A 19631-nucleotide genomic window follows, 5' to 3' on the forward strand; every position below is an offset into this window, starting at 1 on the left:
ATATCAACAACAGAACAGATATAAGAATGAATTGTCATTTCTATTAAAATGAGAGCAAAAGAGGCCCAGGTTCATTTTTTCATTTACAGATATGCTTTGAACATTTTCTCCGTATTTTGTAGCGACCTGAGGTTGCTTCCACCACCACACCCAATCCCACAAGGGTTTTAATGGGCATGCCTGATAATATTGTTTTAAATTTAGCAGGGAAGGCCTCCCACCACTAACTGTTTCTATAGAGCATTATTGAACTCTTGGGGAATTTTTCCTCCAAAAAAAGCATGGAATTCCTCTCTAAAGTATTTCTTTCTCTAGGACTCTAAATGGAAGTGTCTGGAATAAAAAAGAGAATGAGAAGGAAAGAGTGAGAGAGCCTGGAGAAAGAGGGGGAGAGCAGAGAGAGGGGGGTTTTTTTGGTGAATAATTCTGATTTTATAATTGATTTTAGTGACTCTACTCTTCCCTGTAAACGTAAAGGAAAGCAATTTTAACAATTCTGAAATTTGCCACTTAAATTTCACACTTGCCTTGTGAAATTTCCATGTACCCATGGAAAAAATCCTTTTTGGATTTTTACACATTTTCATTCTGCCGAGAATATATTTGACTTGCCTAATGAGATTTGGAAGATGCTAGCAAAAAAAACTTGCGTTGTGTGAATGAAAAAGTCTACTGATAATTTCTTATATCTTTGGAAGTATATTTCTTTTCAAATTAACCAGTAGTAAAGAAGTATGTGACTATTTGCTGCTTGTTGCCTGCTTAAACATCCTTAAATCTAAAAGCTCCTTTTTTCTTGAACTTGTACACTGCATCTAAACTCCAGGCTGCAGTAATAGACAACTCTCTTTGGGGGGTTATGCCAAGATTTTTTTTTCTGATAATAATTTCCCAGTAGTCTCTCAAATTAAATTCTAAGATGTCTAGAATATGTGGGCCAGGTCAGGATGAGAGATGTCCACTGTTCTGTCATTTAGAAGGATGACATGCTACCTCCAAGTCTATTTTTATTAAAAGAAGCTAATCTATATTTCTTTTAATTTGCCTATTCTAATGTAAAACTTCACTGTTGGGTACCTTTAGGGGATGTGTACTCATGTTTGATTTCCTTCTTACCACAGTCTACAGATGACCCCTTTGACCCACATTCTTTCTTATGCATCCTACAGAGATAATCACCAGAGTGCTTGTTGGCTGACAGAAACTGATGTCAGGAAGACCAATTAAAATGAAGAGCCAGAGTCAGGATCCTGATTCCTTTCCTGCCATCACGTCCAAAGTAGCCTTTTTCATGCATCCAGGTAATTCCTGGGCTCTCAACCCAAGATTAAAACCATCTGCTAGAGGAATTGTCAAATAGTCTTGGAACACTTAGTCGAATTCACAGGAACTCCATCTGGGACTGGTGATACTTACTTCTTTCATATCTTTAATTGTTTCTAGCACCTCCATAGATCAAAGTTCTCTCCATAATCCTTTCTTTCCATCCTGGCATATTTACCCATTTTATATCAAAATATATAATCTTTACCATCTGGTTTCATAGAGGAATATAAATCTTTATCAAAGTAGATTAACATTAAGTAGTGTTTTTTTGTTTTTTGTTTTTTTTTTGTAGGCTATGTGCCTGTATTTCTTAAGAGCAAATTTAAGGAAATCATCTCCCCCATCTATAGTAGACTTTAAATTTAGAAACAAGATTCCTGGGCTTTTTCTAACTGTGGAGTATTTTAACATGTTGCCTGAGATTGAATTTAGAAGTTCAAAAGAAGTCAGTTACCATTCATCTTCTATACTAGAATGATATTTATTGCTCTTACAACCCATACCACACAATCTTGATTATAATTTTGTACATTTGCAAATATATGCAATGTCACAAGACTACAAACATATACATTTTTAGGTTTTAACAATTTTTAGTACTTGGCCCGGTTCATAGCAGATGCTTAATAAATTTTATTATCACAACAAATTATTATGTGATTATATATTCAATAAGTATTATGTTAAAAGGTTAAAATGAAGACGTTCATGTTAAAATGAAAAGTGAGCCTTAAATAATTAGAAGATCAAATTATTGCACATATTCAGAAATATTAGGTAATACTATTCTCACAGTGAATGTATCACTCTAATTGTTATAATTCATAAGCTTCTATAGAACACTCCTACTTTCATACTATATTCCTGTAACATTTTATATCTTTGTACTATTGCACACCCAGTGTACTCTGTTGTCTTGAACACAGTGCTGTAACCTACTGATTCTACTCCCCCAACCCTTTGTATCATGCACCCAATTTGGGTCATTAATATAGACAACTCAGTACTTTTAAGAAATAAAAGTATATAGTTAAACACGAAAATGTTTGTGTTGTAAATGTCTTTTCTGTAGCTAAATGTTAGGGTTTTAATCTCAAGCTTTCAGTTGGCTGTCAGGGAGTCACTCTTGACAGCACAGACAGATTCTCATTTATTACACATAATAAGATATATTCACATTCTCTCTAATCTCCAACACTGAAAAGTAGACATGAACCAAAGAGACACTTTTAACCGAGAGATCCTCCTGCAAAAAAAGTGTTTTGGAATTTGGTAGACTTAGTCTTTGTCTCCATTTTGGATAATGTTGGATAGTTACCAATTCTATTATCCTGGTCTTATGGATATTACCTCAATCGTCTTCCTCTTATTCCAAACATGAAGTATTTTAGGAGCAAACACAAGACAAGTATTAGAAAAATCTGTAGGAGAAAGGAGAGCTATGCCATTCAGTTCAGTTCAGTTGCTCAGTCGTGTCCGACTCCTTGTGACCCCATGAATCGCAGCACGCCAGGCCTCCCTGTCCGTCACCAACTCCCAGAGTTCACTCAAATTCATGTCCATGGAGTCGGTGATGCCATTCAGCCATTTCATCCTCTGTCGTCCCCTTCTCCTCCTGCCCCCAATCCTTCCCAGCATCAGAGTCTTTTCCAATGAGTCAACTCTTCGCATGAGGTGGCCAAAGTACTGGAGTTTCAGCTTTAGCATCAGTCCTTCCAATGAACACCCGGACTGATCTCCTTTAGAATGGACTGGTTCTCCTTGCAGACCAAGGGACTCTCAAGAGTCTTCTCCAACACCACAGTTCAAAAGCATCAATTCTTTGGTGCTCAGCTTTCTTCACAGTCCAACTCTTACATCCATACATGACCACTGGAAAAACCATAGCCTTGACTAGACGGACCTTTGTTGGCAAAGTAATATCTCTCTCTGCTTTTGAATATGCTATCTAGGTTGGTCATAACTTTCCTTCCAAGGAGTAAGCGTCTTTTAATTTCATGGCTGCAGTCACCATCTGCAGTAATTTTGGAGCCCCCAAAAATAAAGTCTGACACTGTTTCCACTGTTTCTCCATCTATTTCCCATGAAGTGATGGGACCAGATGCCATGATCTTCGTTTTCTGAATGTTGAGCTTTAAGCCAACTTTTTCACTCTCCTCTTTAACTTTCATCAAGAGGCTTTTTAGTTCCTCTTCACTCTCTGCCATAAGGGTGGTGTCATCTGCATATCTGAGGTTATTGATATTTCTCCTGGCAATCTTGATTCCAGCTTGTGCTTCTTCCAGCCCAGTGTTTCTCATGATGTACTCTGCATATAAGTTAAATAAGCACAATTGCACTCATCTCACATGCTAGTAAAGCAATGCTCAAAATTCTCCAAGCCAGGCTTCAGCAATACGTGAACCGTGAACTTTCAGATTTTCAAGCTGGTTTTAGGAAAGGCAGAGGAACCAGAGATCAAATTGCCAACATCCGCTGGATCATCAAAAAAGCAAGAGAGTTCCAGGAAAACATCTATTTCTGCTTTACTGACTATGCCAAAGCCTTTGACTGTGTGGATCACAATAAACTGTGGAAAATTCTGAAAGAGATGGGAATACCAGACCACCTGACCTGCCTCTTGAGAAACCTATATGCGGATCAGGAAGCAACAGTTAGAACTGGACGTGGAACAACAGACTGGTTCCAAATAGGAAAAGGAGTTTGTCAAGGCTGTATATATTCACCCTGCTTATTTAACTTATATGCTATACCATTAGATCATGTAAATATACCAATTTTTTAATTGAAATTACAGCTCCAGAAACTCCAGGACTTTGCTGTAATATATTTACATTGATATAGTGAAACATTTATATTTGGAGCATTAAATTTACAAATAAATAGATGTCTAAAGTAAAAAATGATTTTTAAATTTTTACTGTGGTATTCTTTTATCACCTGAATTAAATGTGGCTGTACAAAGTGCCTAGTAAAGGGGGAAATACCTTGAAGTAGGAGCCCAAGGACTTATGTTTTAACCCAGTATCTCATGCTAATGAGAAATTATGATTGTAGACAGTAACATTTTATTTCTCTGGGCCTCATATATAAATTAGAGGATTGGACTATATAATTTTTAAAGTTCCTTTAAACATTAAAATTCTGTAATCCAAGACAGAAAACATTTAGATAATAATCTCTTTATTCAAGCCAAATCTCACATAAAACTCTCTAGTGTCACCCTAAACTTCAAGCCATAAAAGCTGAGTGAGGAGCCTAGAATTTGCCTTCATGCTGTTGTGATGAAGCACCCCAGCACCCCTACTTGGTGATGTTAGGGAAAGCCAAGTAGAGCACTGGCACTTTCATCCCTGCTGGCCAATAATAAACCTCATTCTAAGCCTCTGGGTCAATGGAGACCAAGTAGGGAGACTGGATTTCCACTCCCACCAGAAGTAGTAAAGCATCCCTTCTACTCCCTAGGCTGGTATCAGAGGATCCCTAGGGAACAGTCAAGACTTTCAAAACAGCTAAGCACTCCACCCTCAGCAGTAATGAGGAGCTTTCTTTCGTATGTCAGTGGAGGATAAGTGGGGAATTTAGGCTTCTACCACCATCTAACAATAATGCAGTTCTCCCCCTTCCCCTGCCAGAGCAGTTTCAGAGAAAGCTAGCTAAAGCAGAAGGTTTAAGTAATATCCAGAGTCTCAGGTCATAAAATAAAAATGTCCTGATTGCAACAGAAAAATCACTTATACAGCTTACTGAAAATCCCCTACTGAGTGAAAAGAGACAATTACCAATATGACTTAGGTGTTAGAATTACCTGACAAAAATCTTAAAAGAATCATCATAAAAATTACTCTAGTGAGCAACTAAAAACATACTTGAAGCAAATAAAAAATTGGAGAGTCTCAGCAAAGAAATAGATGATATAAAGAAGAAACAAACAGTAATTTTAGAACTGAAAAATACAATAACCAAAATGAAAGGCCAGTGGGTGGGCTCAATGGCAGAACAGAGGAGGCAAAGAAAAGAATAGCTACATTTGAAATTACTCATTCTGAGATTAAATAAACTAAACCTAAATGAGCAGAGCTTTAGGAACCAAGGAAATTATAACAAAAGAACTAATATTCTAGTCATTGGAGTCCTAGAAGGAGAGAAAGAAGGACATGTTGGCTTAAAAAAATACTCAAAGGAATAATGGCTGAAAACTTCCTAAATTTGGCAATATATAGAAGCCTACAGATTTAGGACACTGAATAAGTCCCAAAGAAATCAATGACAAAGCACATCAAAATTAAACTACTGAAAGTTAAAGACAATGTTGAAAGCCATCATAGAGATACAATCTCTCATGTATAGGAGAAAAAGTAATTAGAGTGACAGGTTTCTTATCAGAATCTGTGCAGACATGAAAAAGGAAGCAGCATAGTATTTTTGGGTGCTATAGGAAAAAGAGTTGTCAGATCAACACTACAGCTAGTAAGTATGTCTTTCAGGAATGAAGGGGAAAAAAGAGGAAGGAAAACTAACAGAATTTGTCCAAGGAGACCTACTCCAAAAGAATGGCTAAAGGAATTCTGTAAACAGAAAGGAAACAAAATAAGTAAGAACCTTAGTATATCAGGAAGGAAGAACATAATAAGAAAAAATATGAGTAAATACAATAGCTTTTGAGTTTTCAAAATTATATTTGATGATTAAAGCAAACATTTTAAAGCTATTCTAAATATATAGAGAGAAAATAAGAGAATTATAAGTGGATGAGGGTAATGGAAAGTAAAGTAACTAGTTTTTAGTATAAAAACTAATGTTTTTATACTTCATTTGAGCTGGTAAAATGAGGGAATCAATAAGCTATGTGATTTTACACACACACACAGCCACCAGGAAATGTGTACGAACAGGCGTACTCAAAATACTATAGGTATATCCAAATTGAATTCTAAAATGTATTCAAGTAACCCACAGGAGGACTTGGGAAGAAAACAGAGAAACAAAAGAACAGAAGAAGCAAACAAAAACAAAATGGCAAGCTAAAGCCATGTCCTATCAGTAATAAACAAAATATAAACAGTCTAAATATATCAGTTAAACAATGGAGATTGACATATTGGATTAAAAAATATGACCCAACTATATGCTGATAACAATAAAACCACTTCAAATATAATGAGATAAGCAGATAGAAGATAAAAAGATGGAAAAAGATATATCATGGAAACATTAATGAAAGAAAGGCAGGACTGTACTAGTATCAGTATACTTCAGAGCAGAAAATATTACCAGAAACAGAGACATTCCGATCCACAAAGACATAGCAATCTTAAATATGTATGCACTGGACAATAGAGTTGCAAAATATGGCAGGAAAAACAAAGCCGAAAAAAAAAAAAAGAGACAAACCCAAAGTTACAGAGTTTGACAATGAATTCTTAGAATTGATACACAAAAGCACAGTTCATAAAAGGAAACACTGATAAATTGGACTTCATCAAAATTAAAAATATTTCTTCTGCAAAAGACCCTGTTGAAAGCATGAGAAGACAAGCTTCAGGCCCAAGTCCAAGATAAGGGTGCCAACATCGTCATTTTCTGGTAAAGAAGATCTTCATGATTCTCAGACTGCCTTCTCACTGCCCTGACATCACACATGCGCGCGTGCACACACACACACACATACACACACACACACACCCCCTTGAGAGAGACAGAGTGGGAAAGCTGTCAGTATATTCCTCTTCTCGTGAGGTCACTAATCCCATCGTTGGTTTCCACCCTCATGATCTCGTCCAACCCCATTTACCTCCCGAAGACTGGATCTCTAAATATCATTACACTGGTGGTTAGCACTCCAACATGTGAATCTTGAAGGGGGACAAAACAGCAAGTTCATAACAAAGGAAGAATACTAACAATCCTAAAATTGGAAAATACATAACTGAATACTTACTTGCTCATATAATTTCATATCAACCTCCAGGATCTGTAAGGAGACCTGACTGTTTCAGAGTCGATTGGAATTGGAAAGTTTGAAGGAATCATAGTAAGCCCTCTGGTCTTTTCCATGAGGATAATCAACAGCATTATTTGATTATGTTTATATGGATGAATATGTCTGTTTATGGATAATATTAGGTCTCCTCAAATAAATGTCTCCTATGTAAACAGACCTGAGATCCATACTGTTCAAAACTGTCTCTTGGTTTATATTCTATATTGCAGTTTTGGTATGATTGTGAAACAAGCTGATCCCTTTGCAGCTCTTTCTAGCCACATAGTAGACGAGTTTCCAATGAAGCTGTCTAGGGAGCTGGGCTCTAGATAAATAAATAGAAAGAAAAAAATTCTAGATAGGATATTGAGAAAGAATACACTCACATTGATATGTATGGAAATATGATTGCTATTCTTGGTGTTAATTCTCTTCTACCGTTTTTATTTTCTTGTAAGAAAACAACAAGAAAATAACTGTGGCATGGTGCCAGTTTCACACAAGGTACAGATGGGAATTCCCAAGTAACACATGTTGTAACTACACACAGCAGATAATCTGTGTCTAAAAATTTAAAGGGAATCTTTAACCTATTTAAAGGATTTGGGTTTGAAATAATTCCATAGTGAACAAAGTTTACAATGAGCAGTCAGAAATAGTTCTGGTGAATAAAGCTGTAGGCATTTAGAGAGGGAGTAAGAGAAGAAAAAACTAATGAGGAAATGAATTTTTTGTAAATGAACACAGAGAAGTTGTAGTAAACATTTCAGAATTATGGGAGAGGGCGAATGCCTAGAGATCAACATCGATATTGAAAAAGTTTAAAATTGGTGAGGAATAGTTGATACATGTGTTGTTAGCTTCACTATCTGCTATTTTATAGGTATGTATATATTCTGTGTGACATGTCTAGCACCGAATATCATCACATTAGGGGTTAGGGTTGGACATGAATTTGGGGCGGAGGGGCACATTTAGTCTATAGAATAGATAGATCAAAATAAAGAAATACACATATGTACAGATGGCCTTTTTTCCTTACACAAAAGGTAGAATTTAATAGAAAACTTCTGTCCCTTGCTCTTTTTCATCAAATGCATGTATCATTGAAATCCCTCAAATCGGTTAATAGAGATACCCACTCTTTATCGTTCACTAGTCCTCCATTGTGTGAAAGTACCTTAGTTTATTCAGCTGCTGTTCTGTGTGTGGGCATTTAAGTCATTTCCACTATTTTGATTTTACAAATAATGCTGCAGAGAATAACCTACAGCATATGTTTTTGCATTTTGAGGAATGTATCTTTAGGTTAAATCCCAGAAGTTGGAATTGGTGGACAAAATTTTAATATGAACATCTTTTCATAAGTATAAGGGTCATTTGCATATCCTACCTGTAAATTGTCCACTCATGTTCTCTGCACGTTTTTATAAGGGAATTTGGTCTTTGTATCTCTTGATTTTTTAAGAGTTCTTTACCAGTGATAGTGTTTCTAAGAGTAAGTTTGCTACACACTGGTACATTGTAAAAAAATGCCCAAGTAGCATTATCTTGAAAATTAAGAACTAAAATTTCTTTTAAAACAGAAAATATAAGGTCATCTTTATTATAGTAATAACAATGCTCTCTATTAATTGCTTCCCAATCTAGCATATTGTGAAGTGGAGAAGAAACAAGAGCTTATCAGCCATCAGAGAATTGCACCTAATTGTAAGTAAGCCTATTGGGTTTTTTTTCTTTTTGGCTTTGACTATCATCTTCCTCATATGATGAGAAACAAGCATACAATTGAACAGTTAACTTCAAAATAATTCATTTGGAATTTTTACTTTTTAAATGAAAATTTTCTTTTGTATTTTATTTACTTATTTTGCTGTGCTGGGTCTTAGTTGCAGCGTGCAGGATGTTTGATCTTTGCTGTGATATGTAAGATCTTTAGTTGTGGTATGTGAACTCCTAGTTGGGGCATGTGAACTCCTAGTCGGGGCACGTGGGATTTAGTTCCCTGACCAGGGATCGGACCTTGGGTCCCCTGCATTGGGAGTACGGAGTCTTAGCCATTGGACCATCAGGTAAGTCCATGTATGAAATTTTCAAACACGTCTATCCCTTATTTGGCATGTGTGCATATATATAAAATCATTTTCAAAGTGGTTTTATGTGTCCACAATGTGACGAGAACATTGCTGCCACCGAAGCTTCCTGTGGTACCTCATTATGAACAGATTGTCTTCCTTTACTTTCATTATCATTTCTCAGAGTTCATCTTTCTCATTTTCCCACTTTATGAAGTATATATATACCTTGGGAATCTTTATTATTATCAGCCTGTTATTCTACTCATAATCATCTGAATCATAATATATTGGATTCTCTAAGTAATATATTTTACAGTTATTTGCTGCTGCTAAGTTGCTTCAGTCATGTCCGACTCTGTGCGACCCCATAGACAGCAGGCCACCAGGCTTCCCCGTCCCTGGGATTCTCCAGGCAAGAACACTGGAGTGGGTTGCCATTTCCTTCTCCAATGCATGAAAGTGAAAAGTGAAAGTGAAGTCGCTCAGTCGTGTCCGACCCCCAGTGACCCCATGGACTGCAGCCCACCAGGCTCCTCCATATTCCTCTTCCCCACCCTCTCTCCATCTTTCATTCCGTTCTCCCCTCTTCTTTCTTTCCCCTCCCTTCTTCTTTCACTCCTTCCCTCACTTTCTCCCTTTTTCCCTTTCCTTCTCCCTTTCCTTTCTCTCTTTTTCCCTCCCTTCTTTGTTCATTATATGTCATGGACTCATGTTCTAGACCCAAGTTTGTTCCATGTAAAGCCTTACTTCATTGTAACTTCCTCATTTCAAAGTTGTTTCAGTATAGGTATGTAGACCACATGTTTCAGTTTGCCGAGTAAACAGAGGTGTCTAGAAGGTGATAATCAGGTGCTGCTGGTTCCACTGGACTCTCCTACATATTTATATTCTTTGTCATCACGTGTCAAAGGTTCAAGGTTAAAGTCTGAACTTAGGAATGAGGATGTATGTTTGTGTGTGTTTCTCTCTTCATTTTGGAATTGACGCTGCATGATTTACTGGTGAGAACATTTTCCCCACTATGAAAACGCTTTAATGGTGATGTCTGTACAGCAGGTGGTGTCAAGACAGGAAGAACAACAAAAGCACACGCAGTGAGACATGGCTATCAGAAAACAGGTTGAAAACACCACCTTGGATAAAATAGAGATCAACTCAGGAGGGCCATATAGCACAAGTTTGAAAATATGTTCACATTTTAGCAATTTATGACCCTTGCCTGAGTACTATTACAGTAACTATTCTGAAGCCATTTAATCATTGCGCCTGTTTACCCTTTTGCTGCTATTCAGGTTCATCCCCATTCTGATTTATAATTACATAAGTTTCTTCTTGACATGCACAACTACTTAACTCTGCAACCTGAGACAGAATTTCTTTCAGAGGAATCAGATTTCTCTCACCTAATGAGTCATTAAGTTTTATTTCTATTGCCAAGTGCACATTATCTTTTATTCGATTTGATATGCTAAACCCAGAAACTTTCTTGAATGCCAAAATATCATTTCCCTCTCTCTACACTCTTTCTCCAGGGATTTACACATTTCTATTCTACTCATCTCATGCCTGTTCTACTACTTCTGATCCACATGCCTGCTGTTTCCATCCCAGACAGCTCTGTGAGCTGCCAATCACACCACACTTGGCTGTAAGTTTTGGGGCTTTTGAGTTTGTACAGCCAAATATCCAGAGACTGGGTTCACTCCACCCAACATTATTGGATTTTGATTTGGCTTGATTGTTCATACAGACTTCCAGAAATTAAGACTGGCTTTACCAAATCTCCACACCACCGGATTCCTTCCACTTATGTATATTTTGTGTTTTCCCAGCTACAATGCATCAGTCACCCTAAAAGGAGATAGCAGAGACCCTTGAGGGTACATTGAGTTTCCCAGTGAATCCAAGCTGCCTGCCTACTGGTCAGGGGGCTTGTTTACTCATAATCTTACAATTTTGTGTTTCCTTCCAGGTCACTTAGCAGGAGCTTTTCTTTTGAGTTTCAGTGGTCAGGGATGATAGAATGATGACAGGTTGGCATGGTGAAGCCTTTTACCAGCTTTTTTTTTTTTTTTACCAGCTGAGTAGGAAGAAGCTTAAAGACTCTGGAGAGATCTAGAAATATCAGGAGTTCATATGCATTGAAAACTCTGAGTAGTTTCAGGTAGCTACAGGTAGCCTATTTGCTTTTCACAAGTGATGTTATTCTTACTTCCTCTCAAAATTTGACACGAAACGTCTTTGGAATTAGCAAATTACTGTGTTTAATTACCTCACATTTGATGACGTTTATGGTAGTATATACAAGTACCAGTCAAAAGGCTTAAAAATATAATTTCTTCCTAGACAATCTGTTGCTTGTGCCTCATGGATTTTTTTAAAAAATCTCCTTTCATTTCTTGAATCCATCCTACTAATATGGAAGATTTATTATTAATTAAAACTGTTTCTTACACCTAGAGGATAGTTTTACTGCAATTTTAAAAATCAGGTGTTTAAATCATCACAGATACCAAATGGGGACAGCCTTGTAATGTCCTCCTCATACAAGCTGGGAAATCAGAATTCTAGCACATTAACTCCCAATAGCACAACTTGGACAGTTTTTCTTATCTTTACATGGACTGAAATACATCTACATTTTTCTCTGTGGACAAAGGAAGGTAAGGCTGCTGACCATATTGTGATGACATCTATGGGATTTCTGAGTCTTGATGGAGTGGCTAACGTTTTGTGTTAGTCTCTCAGTCATATTCAATTCTTTGAGACCCCATAGACTACAGCCCTCTAGGCTCCTCTGTCCATGGGATTCTCCAGGCAAGAATACTGGAGTGGGTAGCCATTCCCTTCTCCAGGGAATCTTCCCAACCCAGGAATTGAACCTGGGTCTTCTGCATTGCAGGTGGATTCTATACTGTCTGAGCCAGCAGGGAAGCTGTCATAGTGACCTAGTATTTGGTTCTCAACTTTCTGTGTCATTAGTGTGGTTTGGGAAATTTGTGAATTTTATTATATGTGTGTCAGAAGTACATTTACAGAGCAAATTTTCTATATATTTATTTATTTTAGAGCACATCTTTCCACTAATCAAAAAGATTGTTTCTACTATACAAGAGACCCCTCTCCCAATATCAAAGTACTCAGAATGAAATTGGCCAAGAGATTGTGTGTAGGGGCTGTGCAGTCTTGCAGAAGGACTGGAGTAGGAGCGAAGGTTTCTTTGAACACTGTTGCTCCACAGATTGTTTCTTTCTGAGGACAAGAATATTTTATTTAAATCTTTTCTACACAGTCAACCTCTCTTACATGCTCTCTTGTTCTCTCTCTTTTTTTTTTTTTCCTCTCTCTCTACCTTTCAAAAGTTGTTCTGATTAACCACTAGTAACTTTTTTCTCACAAGGTCTCTTTGTCTCACATTCCATTATAACTGCCTTTATTTCCATTGCAATAGCACCTTTCTTCATGTCAGCATGCATTCATACTATGTTACAATCCACAAGGGCATAAATTTTTCTTAAAATTTCCCAGCAGGATTACTCTTCCCCATTTTAAAAAGGATTAGTCCTATCAATAAGCCATTTTAAACTACTTCTTTTTGTCTTGAATAATTTTGAGGAAGTATTCCCATCCATGCATGGTGTACATAGTCTTTTTAGCTTCTCTCACAATTACTGACATTTGATGGGGGATCCATCTATCTTGTAGACTGGGCTTTATGCATCTCCTAAACATATTTCCCCAAGTGGCCCTTTTACAAGAGTCATTTAGATTAGAAGTGGTATCTGCAGTGAAACTGCATGAGAAAATAAACTAGCTTTGGCTCCCTTAGCCATAACCAGCACTTATATCAAAGAAAGAATAGATTAGAGGGTCAGTATTGTGTCCACTTCAGAAATCGGATTTTCTTGTCAGAGATTAGGATTTGAACCCTAGCTCCACTGTTACTTCAGCTGTAGGACCATTGGTCAGTTCCTTCTCTTGGCTCTAGTTTTCTTATAAAATATAGAATTAAAACTCTCTCCCTCCTACTGCCTCCATCTCACACTGCCACTGGGATTGTTTAAGGCCTTCGGTGAGAAAACACATGTGAAATATGGAGCACATTGCCGGGTGCAGTGGACATCAATAAATGTTAGCCAACATGCCTGCATGTGAAACAGGGTAAGGATGCTGAAGTGGATTGTCTGCTATCAACTCAGCATTACACCCACACCCTCCTAAGGTCTGGGAAATTGCATCCCCCAAACTCCCCTTTCCTATTTCATCCTGGATAGAATTTCCCTTTGAGAGAAAGTTACATGAGGTTTGGACAGCAGAAGAGAAGTCAAGGTCATTATTTTCTGATGTGGTGGCAACCAGACCTGTAGGCAGGCATGAGAATCCCAGCAGCATCTCAAGCGAGCACGGGAGAGTCACCCACATCATTGCTGCAGATGGCAGACGTCTTCACAAACTTCCCTAGCTTAGCTTCAGTGCCCTTGATTTTCCATGGCAATTCTCTGGTCTTCCCGCCCCAATTTCTAAGTGAAATTTGGAGACTATTTGGGGGATGGATATAGTAGGCTTAATTTCCCCAAGTGATCCCTGGCTGACAAGGCTAGTTGTGGTCAGGTTCAGAGAGCTGCCTGAGAGTGGAACTCACCTGGAATAGGGCAACTGCTCCTGTCCTCCTTTGGGAGGGCTTATGTGTAGATTATTTGGATAATTCTCCTAGACTGTGGCACCAGTGCAGTGCTGGGCACATTGCAGGAACTCCATAGACATTTACTGGAAAGCAGCATGCCTGTATGACTACTTCTGTTTGCCCACACCACTCATTCCCCTTCATCTCAAATATGTTCTTTCTTCCTCTCCCCCCACTGTATGTTTAAACAAGAGCCACAATCATCTTAGACGCTACTCTTCTGATCACATTTCATGGTTCCTAGGTTCACCTGGCTAATCAAAGTCTTTCTGAAGAGGTTGTCAAGTGAAAACAAATAGAAGAGCCCAAAAGCTAGCTGTAGCCATTGTTTCAACACGGTGGAGGAAATCTGTCTGAAAGAATGAGATGAACATGGAAATATAGACCTGAGAGATGGTGATAGAATCCTCCTGCAGTAGTCTCCAGTGAGTGGCACAATCCTTACCATTGCAGTTTGGTCGTGAGGGATAGTCCATCACCTTTCTTGCCTAATCAAGTTTGAGTTGAGTCTCTGTCATTACACTGAAAGAGTAATGTCTGATATCTTTGCTTGTACCCCAGTAGTTTATGATGCCCCTACTCCTGCCTTCACTGCTGGTTACGTCCTTAACCATCTGCTTTTGGGAGGAGAAAAATTATAGAGGCAAAAGTTAAAGAACTGAGTTAGAAAAGAAAATATGGACACCTATACAGGGAAGGCAGGAAGAGTGCTCCTGAGTGGTCATCAAAGGCTTAGATGTGAGGCATTGAAATTACTATTAATTTTTACAAAGTGTTTAAAATAAAAGCATCCTATTCTGGGTAAAAGAGCCAAGGGCTAATGTTAGGACAACCCTTCAATTTTACATAGTGATTAGTCACCTCATCCTCTGCGTTCATGCTAACTTATAATCCTATTGAGTCACATGCTTATCTTGTTATATCACAATTTATCTACCTAGTAGTCATTGTGCTTCATTAACCTGTAATCTTTAGGGAAGCAGAGGTCTTATTTTATCTATATTCACATGTTCAGGGTCTAGCATATAGCCTACCCCACAGTTGGTGGTTAATAATTTTATGTTCAACGAATAAAATGTGTTCACACAAAGTATATAACTAAGCAGTATCTCTGTTTTGACACAATTTTTAAAAAGGCACAAAATGGAACAAAAGAAGTATTGGACACATTGTAGTTTAATGAAGTAAGGAATTTGGACACTTCCTGGACATTTTGATTATGTGAGGAAAAATATATATGCATATACATATGTGTATGTATGAGATGATTTCTTGGTGTCTCTTCCTTATCGCCTTCTCTTTCTCCTTTCTGAGTACCAGGTCATATGCTATCAGAACTAGAGATAATAAGATGTAGAAGCTCTCAGTTCTTACCCTGATGATAAAATCTAGTGGTATAAATAGACACACTGACATCAGTCTATCTACCTGTCTATCTATCTAACATGGTTAAGAGTTATGCTAAATTATTAAATTTAATGACTTAAAAATGGAACAAATATATTGAAAAGAGTACTCAGAGTGACAATTTTGGAATAAGAATAATAGTGATAACAATAGTGTCTAATATTTGTAGTGTTTACCAAGTGCCACGAACTCTGCTAACTACATAAGGTGGCTATACTAGTCTTTACCGACAATAGTCATATGAGGTAGATATAAATTATCATATATTTTGAAGATGAAGAAAATTATGCTTATAGGTGTTCAGTAGTTTCCCAGGTCATGTAGCTAACATGCGGTGCACCCAACAGTCAAATTCCGGTGTCTGTCTGCAGAGCCAGCGTTCTTCCCTAAAATAGAGAATTGGTATTCAAGAACCACACTTGGCAATGAGGAAGACCATACAGTTATCACTGTATGGAAACACTGATGGAAAAATCATACTGTTACCATGGAGTGTAGGCCATAAGGATGTAGCGGAAGCCTGGGATGGACACTGTGCATTCAAGAGAGTTGCAGATGAGATTTAAATACAGTAAAGATGATCTTAGCAGGTAAGGCAAAGATTCACAAGGTCAGAGGTAGAAAAAAGGCTTCAATAAATATTTAGCTGAAAAGCAACATAAATATGCAACTATAAAATGAATGATAATCTTCAATAGGTCAGATCTGAGAGTGTCCAACGTTAAAATAGGAAAAAACTCTTTTATCCTCTTTGAAATTTGTAAAACTCTAGGGCAATAAACTTAGAAATATACATACTAGCAACAAGGTTACTCCATTTAAGCTAGAACAGCTAAGAGTCCGGAAGACAGAATTCACTGAGGAAAATTGGAGTTTTGTTGTCAAAGAAAGTGATGCTAGAAAGGACACAATAAAAGCAGGTGTTTACTTCATGTAGCATTTGAAATATATGTCTGAATTTTGTCCTGAATATTTAGCTAAAGTTTTGTATCTACATCTGCTCCTCAGAACTTTGCCTCCACCACCCTTTTCTTTCTACCTTGGGTTTTGTGTGTGCTTTGTCACTACTGGCTTTAATACAGGAGATCAGTCTTTTATATAGGAGATTAGATGTTGTGGTCCAAAGAATTCCAGATTAAGAGTCCTGAATTCCAAGCAAGACTCTACAGATGCTTTGATGTGGCTACAGTTTGTGAAACATCAATTGAATTTATTCTAAATCAAAAGAGATAGGTGACTCCAAGAACCCCTTCAGTTCTAATATTCTATTACCCTTTGCTGGTCCTCATCCCTTAAATTGTTAAATCCCTTTCTTAAGGCACTAGTCCTCCAAACCATCCTGAGTTGGTGCTTCTTTTTCATATACACATTGACATATAAACCTGTGGTCTCTGCCAACAGGTTTTGTCATGGTTGCAGCATTTTTTTAAATTTTAGCGTTAATGTGTCAAGTTGGCTCTGAATTGTTTTTAAGTGCTTTGAACATTGTCAGTTCAGTTCAGGTGCTTGGTCATGTCCGACTCTTTGTGACCCCATGAACCATAGTTTGCCAGGCCTCCCTGTACACTGTGACAAATATGTATTAAAGACTCAATACATAATAGTTTAACTGATTAGAAACTGCTACACCACTTCATTTCTTTTATGATGACAAACAAAAGTAATCCACCTCTAAGAATTCTTTTGACATTAGAAATTATTTCAGTTCAGTTCAGTCGCTCCGTCGTGTCCGACTCTTTGCGACCCCATGAATCGCAGCATGCCAGGACTCCCTGTCCATCACCAACTCCCAGAGTTCACTCAGACTCACGTCCATCGAGTCAGTGATGCCATCCAGCCATCTCATCCTCTGTCGTCCCCTTCTCCTCCTGCCCCCAATCCCTCCCAGCATCAGAGTCTTTTGCAATGAGTCAACTCTTCGCATGAGGTCGCCAAAGTACTGGAGTTTCAGCTTCAGCATCATTCCTTCCAAAGAAATCCCAGGGCTGATCTCCTTCAGAATGGACTGGTTGGATCTCCTTGCAGTCCAAGGGACTCTCAAGAGTCTTCTCCAACACCACAGTTCCAAAGCATCAATTCTTCGGCACTCAGCTTTCTTCACAGTTCAACTCTCACATCCATACATGACCACTGGAAAAACCATAGCCTTGACTAGACGGACCTTTGTTGGCAAAGTAATGTCTCTGCTTTTCAATATGCTATCTAGATTGGTCATAACTTTTCTTCCAAGGAGTAAGCGTCTTTTAATTATTTAGTACACTTTTATTTTACAGAGGAGTAAACTGAAATAAGAGCAAGTTAAGATTCTTGCCTGGGCCACAACTCATTTTTTTCTGATTTTAAACCTGTGTTTCTTTGATATATGCCACATAACTGAAATTAGTGGTCAAGCAAGCTGATTTTTCTTCTAAGAGCCCATCCAATTTATTCATCTGTCATGTGTTTCATACTTACTATATATTAGGCTCTGTGCTTGACAAAGGCAATAGAAAAGTAGAATCCAGTGATTGCTATAAACTGGCTTATGAAGTGGTGGTGGAATGCATGAAACAGCAAAATGGCAATAACAATGTAGTGTGAGAAGTAGGAGATGTCTCATACTTTTGGACAATAGCAGGTGGTCAGCTTGACCAGGACCAGGGGCCTCAAGAATAATCTACATAAGTTATTCTTTTATAAAATAATTAAATGGACATACTTAAAAGAAGCTTCCAGTTAATCACAAAGTGAAGATGGATTAAAAAAAAAAAAAAAAGAGGTGACAATAATAAAAAGCCTGAAAGAACAGGATCAATCCCAGAAGGAAGGAAAATGAGGAAGAGAACATGAAAATAGCTTGACCTCTGCTGGGAAGCAGAAGAAAGTCTCTCTGTGGTCCCTTCAGAACAAATCAAGTCAGCCAAGGTGAAAGTCACCTGAAGAAACATATAAGTCACTGGGTACGTTTATTTTCCCTACCACAATCCAGAAGGAGGACCAAATAAAGTCAGGATCCCAGAATCCATGGCTTTGCCTGCATGAGTGATAGCAGGTCATTTTCAGTGGGCCAACTCCAGCACTGTATTTATTCAGTACTGAAATGTAGTGAGAGAACAGAAAATTGGTCGACTTCCAGAATTACAAAATAAAACATTTGATCAAAAAATTAACCAAATGAACAAATGTCTTTTGAGGTTTGCTGTGGTATCTGCATTTTGCATCAAGCCTACTTTGGGATATATAGCATTTTCATCTTATACTACATCAATGTGCCTCAGTCAATGAACATCATAAGTGTCAGAATACATATGATATTGTATATTATGAAACCCCCATCTTTTCTCTGAAGCCCTACAGAAATCCATACCTGGATCATTAATAAGGAAATTTGCTCTCAACACAGACCATCTCGCCAGGGAGATAAGTCTCTAATTTTTTTTTTAATTCCCCAAAGCTAATACTAACACATACACTGAAGTTCTGTTCATTTAAATTATGCAAGTTTTCTTTGCAGCTGAGGTTGAAATTGGCTATCCAACTAGACATAATTAGGTTATATTCTCTCAGCTCTGGATTTTGTTGCTTTTCAATAAATGGTTGATAAAATGGAATGGGTCCACCAACTCTATCAATATCTCCAAGTTTGGAAGGAATACAGTAAGTTAAGTATTCTTTGTCTGCCATTGTGAATTCCAAAGTATAGCTCTGAAGCACAATTTTGAATAAGAGCTATAAATTACCATTTCACAATGGCAAAAGTAACTTCTTGTTTTGTATAGTAGGAGTAATGCTGTAAGATCAGAAGACCTGTTTATTTGTCCCCTAGATCTGGAACTAACTATACTTTTTATATTAGACAAGTCAAACTTCCCTGTTTTTCAGATTCTTCCAGTGTAATACAATGTAATGGGCTAGATGGCCTCTATGAGTCTTTCCTATGATTTTCTGAATGTTGAAAACAAATTTAGTTCATTCAAGGCTTCTATTTAAAGAAAAATCTAGAGGCAAAACATGTCTTACCATGAAGTCACAGCATCAAATCATTTTTGAGTAGGCTTCATAATTGCTATAATAATGATAGCCAAAACTATCATTATATAGCATTTATCAAATATCTGCATGCTCCCATCACCATGCTAGACTAAAAAATATACATGTTAATAAAAAAAAAAAA

General features: G+C 37.5%; 1 long non-coding RNA gene across 4 annotated transcripts in view; it reads left to right on the forward strand.

Annotated features, from left to right (window-relative positions):
* The window catches only part of LOC123334672, a 568274-nt gene that overhangs the window by 448186 nt on the left and 100457 nt on the right, over positions 1-19631 (forward strand). For 3 of the 4 annotated variants that reach the window (XR_006641306.1, XR_006641309.1, XR_006641307.1), the window contains 3 exons: positions 1170-1301; positions 8960-9019; positions 14316-15140. This is a non-coding gene — a long non-coding RNA (uncharacterized LOC123334672). Of the gene's footprint in view, positions 1-1169; positions 1302-8959; positions 9020-14315; positions 15141-19631 lie in introns of those variants that run through there. The other variant, XR_006641308.1, reaches the window with a different exon arrangement.

This window comes from Bubalus bubalis, chromosome 8 (assembly GCF_019923935.1).
Source record: "Bubalus bubalis isolate 160015118507 breed Murrah chromosome 8, NDDB_SH_1, whole genome shotgun sequence".
NCBI classification, from domain to species: domain Eukaryota; kingdom Metazoa; phylum Chordata; class Mammalia; order Artiodactyla; family Bovidae; genus Bubalus; species Bubalus bubalis.